This window comes from Musa acuminata, chromosome BXJ1-2 (genome assembly GCF_036884655.1).
Source record: "Musa acuminata AAA Group cultivar baxijiao chromosome BXJ1-2, Cavendish_Baxijiao_AAA, whole genome shotgun sequence".
Lineage (NCBI taxonomy): Eukaryota > Viridiplantae > Streptophyta > Magnoliopsida > Zingiberales > Musaceae > Musa > Musa acuminata.
In genome coordinates this window covers 9,867,693-9,882,212 of record NC_088328.1, presented here as the reverse complement: position 1 = coordinate 9,882,212, position 14,520 = coordinate 9,867,693, and positions in this window count along the sequence as shown.

Sequence of the window (14,520 nt, the reverse complement as noted above, 5' to 3'; positions counted from 1 at the left end):
TAAATATTTTGAAAATAAATATTTGTATCATGTTAGATGATTTTACATTTTGTGCATGATGAGTTATAGTGATGATTGAAACAATGATTGAAATAATATGCTTGATGATTTATTTTACGAAATTTACCTTTTCATCTTAAATGTTGACACTTGTTTTATTAAAAGTAAAGGCATGCTTATAAGAAGCAAATCACATGAATAGAAATTTATAAAAATGAAATGCGATCCTCTATCTTATCGACTTATCAATAAATCTATGCTTGTTATATATGAATTTATTGAATGTGACTTTGAGGATGATTTCGGATTTCACAAATGCTTGATTCATACTTATGACATGAGACACATTTTAAATATGAATCATGTTCAATGCTTCAATTATGTTATATCTCCCTTAATTCATTTTGTTCTCCTAAATTTATTTACCAAAGAGGAGAATCTTCCGAATGAATGAAATGATACAAATGAATCACTTATCGATATATCTTTTTTAAATATCTTTTTAATGTGATGTTGATAATTTGAGATGCCTATTGGAATTTATGACATGAGATAATTGAATCATTGACTTACTATTTATATGGCTTGAAAATAGATGTTTAAAATCTTGCTTGATGAGTTATTTTATAAGATTTTGCCTTTACGTCTTGAACTTTCATGCTTATCTTGATTTGGCATATAAAGACTAAGGCATGCTTAGATAAAAAAAAAAGAATCACTTAAAAAATGCTTTTCCCATCTAATCGAGATTAATGATTTCATGATATTTTGTGAATCTCGAAATTGATTTTGATGACTTGATTATGAATTTCAAGTTAACGATTTGATTTGGATGAGTTTTATCTAAATCATAATCTTGATCTTGCAAAATTGGAATCACAAATAATATCTTTTGGTATTCATGAATTGATACTCACAATATGAAAGTATTGGTATTCATGACTTGAATTTGATTGAAACATTGCATGCTTAAATTAATCATTCTCGTATGTTTCAAAAAATTCTTTAAATGCCTTATGTGATGATTGAAAATTAATTTGCTTTATGAGAAATCTATGTATACCATTTTGAATCTCTTGAAAGTAATGTTGAGATTTTGATGAATTCTTTGCATATTTAGCTTGTTGAATGGTTGAAATTTTTAGCCATTGCGTCCTCCCTTTCTTTCTGACTTTGATAAAGGGGGAGAAGGTTTTGCTAGCTTGTGCATTGAAAATGAAAGTAAACTTCCTAGCATGCTAAGGAAGTAAAACTTGCAAACTTGCGCTTCTCAAAAAGAGAAGAAAGATCTTGCCTATTGAAAGAAGCAAAAAGTGCAAAACTTCGAAAACTTGCAACAAAATTGCTCTTGCCATGCTTTGTATCAAAAATATGTTGATATCCTTAAAAGCATCATATTAAATTTTTTAGTATCGCAATGTATCACATGTATCGCAAATTGAAATTTGTGAGACTATTATCATATCATGTTTAACAATTGATGTCTTTCATGACATGATTTCTTTGCATTTTTGTCTTGTATAAATCATGTGATGATTGAAATATTGATTGATGCAAATTCATAATTTATGTAAAAGTCTAAATCATTGGTTCCTCTCCTTTTCGGCAATGACATAGGGGGAGAAAGATTGCTAGCTCAAGGCAAATGCTGGCTAGCTTGTACTCTTCCCTTCTTTTCGACAAAAACAAAGGGGATAAAGCTTTTGCTAGTTAGAACATGCAAAGAAAAGCAAAGTGCAATCTTGCACAAGAAGCAAGTGTTGAATTGCCATGATTGAACTTAAGAATCTTACTATGCTTTTGTGCTTATATGTTGTGATGAAAATCTAGCTTCATGTTACAAAAACTTGAATATCTTTTAAAATAGCTAGAGCTACTTCTCCTTTTTGTTGATGACATAGGGGGAGAAGTATATTGATGACTTCATGCATTCAATTGAATATTTTATATATTTGCATGATGGTTTAAATGTTTATCAAAACATGTGATGAATGTTACTTGGATTTTGGATAATCCAATTGAAAACAAGACATGCTAAGACTTTTCTAAGACCTTTTTCTCAATCTTTGCTACTCAAAAAGTTGTGTTCTCAGCTGAGAATTGAGAGGTATTTATAGGCCTCAAGAGGATTCAAATTTGGGCTCCAAAATTTGAATTCTCTTTGGTTCCCGCTTGGCTGGGCGGTGGCACCGCCAGTACACTGTTAGTGTCAGACACTGACAGGCGGTGGCACCGCCAGCATCGGGAACCAAAGAGAATTCAAATTTTGGAGCCCAAATTTGAATCATCTTGAGGCCTATAAATACCCCTCAATTCTCAGCTGAGAACACAACTTTTTGAGTAGCAAAGATTGAGAAAAAGGTCTTAGAAAAGTCTTAGCATGTCTTGTTTTCAATTTGCTAGAGTGTTCACCTCCTTCTTTCTTGCTGAAAATTTGTAAGAGTGTGAACTGCTTGTAAAAGGTTGTAAGAGGGGTATTTGCCCTTCCTTTTCAAGAGATTTGCTAGTGGAAGGTGGGAGCCTCATTGAAGAGGGCCTCGCAGGTGGATGTAGGTCATTTGACCGAACCACTTTAAAATCAGCGTGATCTCTGGTTTGCATTTTCTTATTGCTATTTACATTACTACAAACCTTCTTACGTGCTTTATTTCATCATTACCTTTGCTGCACACCTTTACGAACACACGTTCAAGTTAAGCTTTTCAAGTTCGGTTTTTATCGTACAAAAGATTTGTCGAAACCAACGTTTTAATCCGCTGCACTAATTCACCCTCCCCTCTTAGTGCCGCTCCGATCCTAACATGATCATCTGGTGTGATTGCTCATGTGATGTATGATTACTTATATACATACTAGATATATATATATATATATTTGCATGTGATGTTGATATATATTAAATATGTATATGTGTGATATGTCATATTAGGAGACTAAATCATAGAAACCCCTCGCTCAATAATATTAAGTCAGTAAACGTGAGGCAATTAAATTGACCCATGTGGCCTTCCATCGTTATAGGTAGGGACCGATTCTTGGTGTAGGTTGAGTTGGTCGAGTCCCTCGAGGCTCACCTATATTGTGATTCGCTATCTTACCTACGACATAAAGATGTCACTAGTGACTTGAGGATATAGTATGCTTGGTCGAGTCTCTTGAGGGTATATTATCGAATCAGACTCATCTTGTAACGATGGTACTGACTGAACCGAATGTTAGGATCAAGAGCACTAAGAGGGGGGGGGGGGTGAATTAGTGCAGCGGAAAACCTTTTACGATAAAAACTGCGTTCGTTTGATAAAAGTAATTTTGGTAAGAAAGCCGATTCGTAAATCACTTCAACTTTTGATTAAGCGAAATGCAGCAATGATATAAATGCAGTTTGCAGTTATGATTCAAATCAGATAGTAGGCGCAAACTGAAATATGATATTCGTACGAAGTAACTGATTTACGTCTAAATGATGATTCGTAAATCACTTGATTAAGCGAGATGCAGTTTAAGCAAGGATATAAAGGCAGTTTGCAGTTATGATAGAAATCAAAACGTAAACGCAAACAGAAATATGATGATCGTACAAAAAAGCTAATTTACGTCTAAACGCCGATTCGGAAAGTGCAAGGCTTGAAACCCGATCGTATAAGCGCAGAAAGCAGTAAGCTTTTGAGGAGGTTTGCAGTAAAGATAATATGCTCAAAGTAAATGCAAACCGAGATTTAGAGTGGTTCGGTCAATCTTGACCTACTCCACTTTTGGCTTCCTCCACCGACGAGGTCACCGACGTCAACTAGAAGCCTTCCTTCAATAGGCGAAGGCCAACCACCCTTTTACAGTTTCACTCCTTTTGACGGGCTTAGGAGACAACCCTTACAGAATTTTCTCTCCTCTCTTTACAACTCAGAACTTGGAAGAAAAGAGGGAGAAGAACTTTTGGTTTTTACAACAATTTTGAGCTCTAAAAATCACAGAACAAGACCAAGATTTCGGTGTAAGTTCATGCCCTTTCAGTGCTGAATGGGTGGGGGTATTTATAGGCCCCAACCTAGTTCAAATTTGGAGCTCAAAACTGTCAATTCCCGGAATTCTGGGATCAGGCGGTTGCACCTCCCATTCTCGCTCGGAGACTAAGCCCAAGCGGTGCAACCTCCTGCCTTGGACGGTTCAACCGCCTGGCAGAAATCAGGGTCCGAATGGGTTGATCCATTCGGCCCAATTTGGGTTTTTCAGGGGCCCAATTGCCCCAAGATTAAGTTAATGGGATCACCTCCCATTTCCAACTTAATCTTGTGCTAACTACGATATTCCCTAAGACATTTACTACAACTTGCTCCGGTGCGTCAATCGCTTCCTCCGGCGAGCTTCCGGTGAACTTCCGTCGATCATCCGATGAACCCTCAGTGATGCTCCTACGGACTTCCGGCAAACTCCTGGACTTGCGACGATCCACTTGGCAAGTTCCGACAAGCTTCTTTGGCAAGTTCATGGACTTCTCGGATTTGTTCCCGCAAAACCTCCGACGACTGTCCGAACTTCCGTCGAACTCTCGAACTCCCAACGTGATCATTGTCTTGACTTCGGCGCAACTCCTACTGCATGTCTTTCTTCCATCGTAGTTAATCCTGCACACTTAAAACAAAACTTCGATCGAGACAATTAATCCTAAGCAATTAACCAAGTTGTCCGGCATGCCATTGGTCCCTCGACGCTTCGTCCGATTCTTCGGTGCATCGTCCTCTCCTGCAGCTTATTGCCCAAACGGCCAGTTGACTCCGCAACTCCGATATCCTTGGCACAATATCCGCTCTTCTTGGCCCGATGCCCGAGTCCACGGCCCGAAGCCTTCTGTCAATACGTCAACCGTTCTACCGGCCCGACGTCCAATCTTCTGACATGTTCCTCCGGCACAACATGAATTTCCTGCTTTAATTGTCTCATCCTGATCGAAGCATCCTGCGTCACTCAAAACACAGATTAAATCATAAACATATATCAAGTAGTTTCATCATCAAAATACGAGATTCAACAATCTCCCCCTTTTTGATGATGGCAACCACTTGATGACGAAGTTAAACTTAACTCCCGGAGTTTAAACAAACTCCCCCTATCAATATGCCATATTGATAGAACCTTGAATTCAAACTGAATTCAAGTCATTGCAATATTCATCATGAATACTTGCTATACGTCATCATGAACTTATGCATAAACTTATGCATAACATGTCATGTCATCAACATACTTCTCCCCTTTTGTCATCAACAAAAAGGAGAAATCCAACTATTCTTATGTTTGGAATATTAGTTTAACTTATTGCATAAAAAACATAATATCCATTTTTACCATCATGCAAGTTTGCTATTATCAAATGGTATGATATCAACATGTAAGATTGCAATGTAAGCTTTTGATATCGTAACGCAAACATTTCAAGTGTTTATCAATTGTAGCATTTCATCACATGGCAAGATATCAATAAGTAAAGTTGCGATGCTAGTTCTTGATATATTATTATAATGCAACCATGGCATAGAGCAAATATGGCAATCATAGCATCAATTCATATATTTCTCCCCTTTTGTTGTCAACAAAAAGGAGAAGGATATAAGCAAATTTTAAATATAAGTGCGATGCCATAAGCAGGTTCATGTCATTTTTCAACAAAGAGTGATAAGATACCAAATATTCAAACATCTCAAGGAAAACATGACATGGAGATAGCTTTGAAAACTTCTTCCATTTTATTTGTTATTTTCTTTTTACATGAAGGAGGAAAGCTATTTCTGAGCTTACTCGAATGAAGTTAAAATTGATAAGATATTAAAGCACACTTCATTTTTACAAGTATCAAGATATGTATGTGAATCAAATCCTTGTACGTAAAAATGACTTCCTTTTTCAAGAAGGAATTTATAAGCAGGAATCATTTCATCAAATCCATTTCTCAAAACAAAATATCGTTCACATAATAAGTGTATGAGAGATGTATTTGCTAGTTGATTCTATATGTCAAAAATCAATGATATGAATTAAACTTGATATGACATATGCTTATTAAGTCTGGAAGAGGATAATTCGAAAATCCAATTGTTAGGATACCAATAGTTAAGAGAATCCGAAAATGAAATTAACACTTTCATGCATTCAGACAAGACTGTGCTATTGATTTTCAAATACAATCATGAGGACAAGACATTCTTATTATCATGGAAATTTTTATATCCAAAGCACATAATTTCCAACATGTTATTAAGGCATGTAATTGTGTAAAATCATCATGGCAATCGAGTGATTTGATCATTCAATCAAGAAAGTCCGAAAATTAATTTTAACAAGTTCAATCGTTCGGACATATTTTTGCCATAGTTTTTCAAATACAATCATGAAGATAAGACATGCTCATCATCATGGTAGTACGATAGCAAGTTTACAATATACAAGCTAGCAAAAAATTTTCAACATTTTAAGACACGCAAGCTAGCAATTTTCTCTTTGAGATATGCACATTAGCAACTCTTTCTCCCCCTATGTCATTGGCAAAAAGAAGGAAAGACCCTTTACATTAATTTCTAAATCATGACAAAGGTAGGTTTCAATCTTATTTGTGCATCATTATATTTTCAAATTCGAACATGCATAATTTCAAAAACCTTATATTTCATTCATGCATGATACTGATTAAATCAATCAATATTATGAGCATATTATACATGATACTTAAATTTTTAACTATTTATCAACATTTTGATCATGATACCAAACATTCATCATTTAGAGTATTCATGACATTAAATCAACATTTATAATACATCATTTTAGTAACAACTCATAGCATTTTAAATCATGATTTACATCATATGCAATATATCACATCATAATTAAAAAGCTCAAGTATTGCATGCATCATTGCAAATCATAAATGCTTCATATCATGATGGTATCAATTTTGTCAAATTATATCCTACCATGCATGATTATAACTTTTCATTTGTATACATCAAAATAAATTAATGAATATTTCATGTATTCATATCATCACATAAGGAATATCAAGAAAAATTGGTAATGAGATTTATGAATCATGTAGACAAATTATGAATATTAAGAGACATATTATGATTCTTTTTAGATAACTCAAATAGAAAAAAGAAAGAATCATAGTAAGTTATTTTGATTTATAAAAAGAATTCTCAAGTTATAATTCTAAGAAATCATGATTCATTTCAATAAATTTCAATAAGAACACAAAGTAGGTGATCTTGATTCATAAATGATTTCAAGTTATAAATCATGGGAAATTAAGATCATGATTTCGATAAAACCCATTAAATTCAAATCATCAAAATCTCAACATTACTTTCAAGAGATTCAAAATGGCATAGATAATTTTATAATCTCTTAGTGAAAAAGTCAATAAAGTAGAGAAAAATAAATTTTCAAGAAAAATACTTTTCTCTTTTTAGTTGTTTTAATTCATATGATTTTATTTCATCTATGCCAAACATGTAGCATGTTTTAAAATCAAAAGTACAAGTTTTATTATGACAAAGATCAATAAGACACTTTCATTACCGTGAAAATCGAAAATCACAAGATTCATCATCCATAATTATAAAACCAATAAACACGATTTTTAAAATCTCATGCATAGAATAAAATCATGGTATCAAAACATCATTATATCATCAAGCATGATTTCATATTTTCAATCAAAATCATTTTGTTTGTTTATCATAAAATATGTATTTTTCATGATTATTTTCAGAATTACTAGCATGATCATAAATTTTGCATTTTCATCATATTTTTTTTTAAACATGTAATTTTCAAGAAAATTAATTCTATACTAAAAAAGAAAATGCATTATGAAGAGCATCATGTAATTTCAAAATAAATTAAGGGGGTTTTGATTACCTTATCGTTGAATGTCATTAAGGCGTAGTTTGCAACCTCGCCTTTCTTGATTTTCTCCTCGTCTTCGGAGGAGCTCGATTCATCCCACTTTATGTTCTTCTTTTTTGGCCTCTTCCTTCGTTCAAGTTTATTGTTTATTTTAGATTTTTGTTTAATAAACTTATTAAGATTTAGTGTTCGAAGTTCAAGTTCATCATTGTCCTCATCACTTGAGTCATCGCTCAAGTGGTATTCATTTGTCCAGAGTTCCAAATCCTTCCTATTCTTTGGAAGGTGATTTTGTTCATCATGTGTATTGTGCACCATTTCATATGTCATCAAAGAACCAATTAGTTCTTTAAGTGGTAAGTTGTTTAGGTTTTTAGCTTCTTGTATTGCAGTTACTTTTGAATCCCACTTCTTAGAAAGAGAACGCAAAATCTTGTTAATGAGTTCATAATCCGAAAAACATTTTCCAAGAGCTCTTAAACTATTGACGACATCCGTGAAATGGGTGTACATGTCGCCTATAGTCTCGCTTGGTTGCATTCGAAAAAGCTCAAAATCATGCAATAAAATGTTAACTTTCGAGTCTTTAACTCTACTAGTTCCCTCGTACGTGATTTCAAGTGTTCGCCAAATGTCAAAAGCCATTTCGCACGTAGAAATCCGATTGAACTCATTTTTGTCCAAAGCGCAAAATAAGGCATTCATAGCCTTTGCGTTTAAAGAAAAATACTTCTTCTCCAAATCCGACCATTCATTCATCGGTTTAGAGGGAAGTTGAAAACCATTTTCAACGATATTCCACAAATCCAAATTCATAGAAATCAAGAAAACTCTCATTCGAGTTTTCCAATAAGTGTAGTCCAATCCGTTAAACAACGGTGGACGAACAACCGATAAGCCCTCTTGGTTTCCGACATATGCCATCTCTCTTGGGTTTTAATCCGTTTGAGAGTTAACCCTGCTCTGATACCAATTGTTATGATCAAGAGCACTAAGAGGGGGGGGGGTGAATTAGTGTAGCGGAAAACCTTTTATGATAAAAACTGCGTTCGTTTGATAAAAGTGATTTTGGTAAGAAAGCCGATTCGTAAATCACTTCAACTTTTGATTAAGCGAAATGCAGCAATGATATAAATGCAGTTTGCAGTTATGATTCAAATCAGATAGTAGGCGCAAACTGAAATATGATATTCGTACGAAGTAACTGATTTACTTCTAAATGATGATTCGTAAATCACTTGATTAAGCGAGATGCAGTTTAAGCAAGGATATAAAGGTAGTTTGCAGTTATGATAGAAATCAAAACGTAAACGCAAACAGAAATATGATGATCGTACGAAAAAGCTAATTTACGTCTAAACGCCGATTCGGAAAGTGCAAGGCTTGAAACCCGATCGTATAAGCGCAGAAAGCAATAAGCTTTTGAGGAGGTTTGCAGTAAAGATAATATGCTCAAAGTAAATGCAAACCGAGATTTAGAGTGGTTCGGTCAATCTTAACCTACTCCACTTTTGGCTTCCTCCACCGACGAGGTCACCGACGTCAACTAGAAGCCTTCCTTCAATAGGCGAAGGCTAACCACCCTTTTACAGTTTCACTCCTTTTGACGGGCTTAGGAGACAACCCTTACAGAATTTTCTCTCCTCTCTTTACAACTCAGAACTTGGAAGAAAAGAGGGAGAAGAACTTTTGGCCTTTACAACAATTTTGAGCTCTAAAAATCACAGAACAAGATCAAGATTTCGGTGTAAGTTCATGCCCTTTCAGTGCTGAATGGGTGGGGTATTTATAGGCCCCAACCCAGTTTAAATTTGGAGCTCAAAACTGTCAATTCCCGATATTCCGGGATCAGGCGGTTGCACCTCCTGACTGAGGCGGTTGCACCGCCTGGCAGAGCTCGAAGACTGAGCCTCTGGGCGGTGCTACCTCCTATCAGGGGCGGTTGCACCTCCTGGCAGAGCTCGAAGACCAAGCTCAGGCGGTGCTACCTCCTGTCAGGGGAGGTTGCACCGCCTAGTCTCACTCGAAGACTGAGCCCAAGCAGTGCCACCGCTTGGCTGGAGCGGTTGCACCTCCCAGTCTCGCTCGGAGACTGAGCCCAGGCGGTGCAACCTCCTGCCTTGGGCGGTTCACCCGCGTGGCAAAAATCAGGGTCCGAATGGGTTGATCCATTCGGCCCAATTTGGGTTTTTCAGGGGCCCAATTGCCCCAAGATTAAGTTAATGGGATCACCTCCCATTTCCAACTTAATCATTGTGCTAACTACGATATTCCCTAAGACATTTACTGCAACTTGCTCCGGTGCGTCAATCACTTCTTCCGGCGAGCTTCCGGCGAACTTCCGTCGATCATCCGATGAACCCTCGGTGATGCTCCTGCGGACTTCCGGCAAACTCCTGGACTTGAGACGGTCCACTTGGCGAGTTCCGACGAGCTTCTTTGGCAAGCTCATGGACTTCTCGGATTTGTTCTCGCAGAACCTCCGACGATTGTCCGAACTTCCGTTGAACTCTCGAACTCCCAACGTGATCATTATCTTGACTCCGATGCAACTCCTGCTGCATGTCTTACTTTCATCGTAGTTAATCCTGCACACTTATCTCAACATACAGATTAGATAACAAATGACAATTGACTTCATCATCAAAATCCGAGATTCAACAATCTTCCCCTTTTTGATGATGACAATCAATTGATAATGGAGTTAACCTTAACTCCCCCTGTATATATGCCATACTTGAGATAAGTCTTTCTTGAATTCAAAACCTTTGAATTCAAGAAACATATTGATAAGTTAAAATCATTTAAACTTATCAATACTCCCATCATGATTTCCATCATGATGTATGTAATATCCCTCGCTTTTAAAAAATTATTAATAAAGATTTATATGTAAATTGGAGGACCTATATGTAAATATAAAAATTACAAGGACTAAACTGCTAAGTTGCAAAAAAGAAAAAAAAAGGGGAAAACCGAAAATTCGGTATTATCCCACCGCCTCCCACGCACTCTGTTTCTTCAGAAGAGCGGTGGGGCGTGAGGACAAGAAGGAGAGTGGTAGAAGAAGAGAGGAAGAAGAGGGAGAAGAGAAGAAGAAGAAGGAGAAGAAGAAGAAGAGGAGGTGGCTGCAGCGAGGGCTGCAGCGAGAAGCTGTGGGGCGTGGGGAGAAGAAGAGAGGAAGAAGAGGGAGAAGAGAAGAAGAAGAAGAAGAAGAAGAGAAGAGGATAGCTGCGGCAAGGCTGCAGCGAGGAGGTGTGTGGGGTTGGGGAGGAAAAGGGAAGAGGAGAAGAAGAGGGAAAAGAGAGGGAAGAGGGAGAGGAGCGAGAGGTGGCAGCAGCTAGGGCTGCAGCACCTCTGTTTCCTGCAGGTGGAAACAGAGGAGAGGTGTGGGGCGTTCGAAGAGGAGAAGAAGAAGAAGAGGAAGAGAAGAGGAAGAGGAAGCAGGGGAAGAGGTTGTGATACCTCTGTTTCCTGCAGACGAAACAGAGGAGAGGGTGTGGGTGACGTCGGGGAGAAGAAGGGGAGGAAGGAGAAGAAGAGAAGAAGAAGAAAGGAAGGAAAAGGAAGAGGAGAAGGGAAGAAAGTAGCTGCGGCTGCGGTTGTGGCAGCTGCAGCTGTGGCAGGGAAAGAAGAAGAGAAAGGAAGAAGGGAAGGAGAGGAAGAAGAGTAGGGGCTGCGGCTGCGGCGATGGCAGCTGCAGTTGGAAGAGAAGAAGGAGAGGAAGATGAGCAGGGGAGGAAGAAAAGGCTGTGGCCGTGGCTGAGGCTGCGACTGCAGCATGCAGCTGGGAAAGAAGAGAAGGAAAGGAAGAAAAAGAGAAAGGAAGAAGGGAAGGAGAGGAAGAAGAGAAGGGGCTGCGGCTGCGGCGATGGCAGCTGCAGTTGGCAGAGAAGAAGGAGAGGAAGATGAGCAGGGGAGGAAGAAAAGGCTGTGGCCGTGGCTGAGGCTGCGACTGCAGCATGCAGCCGGGAAAGAAGAGAAGGAAAGGAAGAAGAAGAGAAAGGAAGAAGGGAAGGAGAGGAAGAAGAGAAGGGGCTACGGCTGCGGCGATGGCAGCTGCAGTTGGAAGAGAAGAAGGAGAGGAAGATGAGCAGGGGAGGAAGAAGAGGCTGCGAGTGTGGTGGCTGCGGCCGTGGCTGCGACTCCGGCTGCGGCTGCGATGTTGGCTGCGGTAGCTGCGGCAGCGGTGGTGGCTGCAGTAGCTGCAGTAGCTGCTTTTGGGAAAGAGAAAGAGTAGGAACGAGAGAAGGGAAGAAGGAAATAGTGCAGTGGAAGGGGGCTGCGGTTGTGACCGCAGTTGCGGTCGTGGCTGCGATTGTGGCAGCGGCAGCGGCGGCGGCTGTGGCAGCTGCGTTTAGGAAAGAAAAAGAATGAATGAGAGTAAAAGAGAGCAGGTGACTGTGCCTCGATGTTCGACACGTGGTGTAGTTGCGAAGAAAGGAAGAAAACGAGAGCACAAAACGAAACAGAGAGAGGACACGGAGGAAAAGTAGAAAGATTGGATTGGCACCTTCCTTGGATATTCAGATCAAAATATTTGAAAGGCAAGTTTCCCACTTGTTTCGATCCTTTCTATTGCAAGTTCCCTGTTCGTTTCTCCTATAATTGCTCTGATATGTCTTATTGCAAGTTCTCTGATCGTTTCTCCTATAATTGCTTTGATATGTCTTATTGCAAGTGTTCTAACCTTTTCTATTGCAAGCTTTCTAATCTTTTCTCTTGCAAGTATCCTGATCGTTCCTCACTGCCATTTTTATCTCTACATTTGCTTTGAATATGAGGAACTTTGAATTGTTCTAGCCTTGCATTTGATATATCTCCTGTTTAGACGTAACGATTCGAATCTGTGCAACTTCTGAGATTCTGACCTTTTGATACCGAGCTGCCTATAAGTCTTTGTTGGAAACTCTGATTTGTTCAAAACTGAATTCATTGGAAACTAGACTCGTAGACCTTTCTTTGATATATGGATTGAAAGATTTGGAATCCAAACACCTGGCCAGTTATCTATTGAATCTGACTTTATGAATTCTGCCAACAAAGATTTTGTTCTACGACACTTGCTTACCAAATTATTTGTAACTCTCTCTGTTGGACAGTTCAATTCATATGAAGCCTGTCTTATCTGAAAGTATTATCCAATGATTATTTCTGAGTAAATTGGAGCACGATTGATAGTTTGAATCATTTGTTCAATGTGCCTTTTGTATTCTGCCAGAAATCGAGCTTTGGTCGATTTCTCATATTCTGGTTTCATTCCTTTGGAAGTTGATACCCTTTAGCTTTCTTATTCAATTGAGCTTTATATTACTGCTTTGAATTCTTTTATGCTCTTGTCCCTAAAATTATTGCATTCTTGAAAACTGTTGTGTAACGTTTATGCTATATCGTATTGACTCATATAGGCACATGTATATCCTATTGTTCCGCATTTGCTTTTGATATGTGCCTATTCCAGTTTCATTCCTTTGGACATTGAATTCATCAAATCTTCTTATTTGAATTGAGCTATATATGATTGTTTGGAATCCTTGAATGCTCTTGCTTTCATTTCGTTTCCAAATCTGAATACATTTGTGAGAGATTTGTTCCTTGCATCCTATTTGACTCGTAAAGGCACATGTACGTTTGTTGTTCCGCGTGTGCTTCCGATATTATGCTACTTATTGTTTAAACTGCCCTCTTGTATTCTGGTGTTGTGGGATAATGTGAACCTTTGCCAGAAATGGTAAAGGGAGTTATGCATAGAGCCTGCGATGCTCTGCCGGCCCCCTCTGACTTCACCTAGACGTGGGTGGATGGAGCTCCCAAACGTGGGAGACTTCTGTCTGGTGGTCATTCAGAAATAGATGAATCACATTCTGTCTGTGATCCCACTACACCCTCTATATGTTTGATATGACATCCAGAGTTTTGGTGAGTTATTTCTGTTCATGCTCTGGATAAGTATGATATGATTGCAACGTCAAGGACGACGTTTGAGCTTCTGTACGACATATGAGTTTGATATGCTCTGAAATGCTTCATTCATTATTGATATGTTTCGAAATGTTCCATATGTCGTTGATATGCTCCGGAACATTTCATACGCCATTGATATGCTCCAATTACTCTGTGCTCCATTTGCTATGAACTGATATGTTCTGAAATGTCCTATCTACCATTGATAAGCTCCGATATGTTTCCTTTGTTACCGATATGCTCCAATTACTCTGTGCTCCATTTGCTATGAACTGATATGTTCTGAAATGTCCTATCTACCATTGATAAGCTCCAATATGTTTCCTTTGTTACCGATATGCTCCAATTACTCTGTGCTCCATTTGCTATGAACTGATATGTTCTGAAATGTCCTATCTACCATTGATAAGCTCCGATATGTTTCCTTTGTTACCGATATGCTCCAATTACTCTGTGCTCCATTTGCTATGAACTGATATGTTCTGAAATGTCCTATCTGCCATTGATATGTTCCAATTACTCTATGCTCTATTCGTTATGGATCAAATATGTTTTGAATGACATGATACGTATGATTTGGTATCTATTGAGATGGTATCCTTGAGAATTCTTGTATTCTGCCTTGCATTATGATACCTTACTCGTTTGAAACCGTTC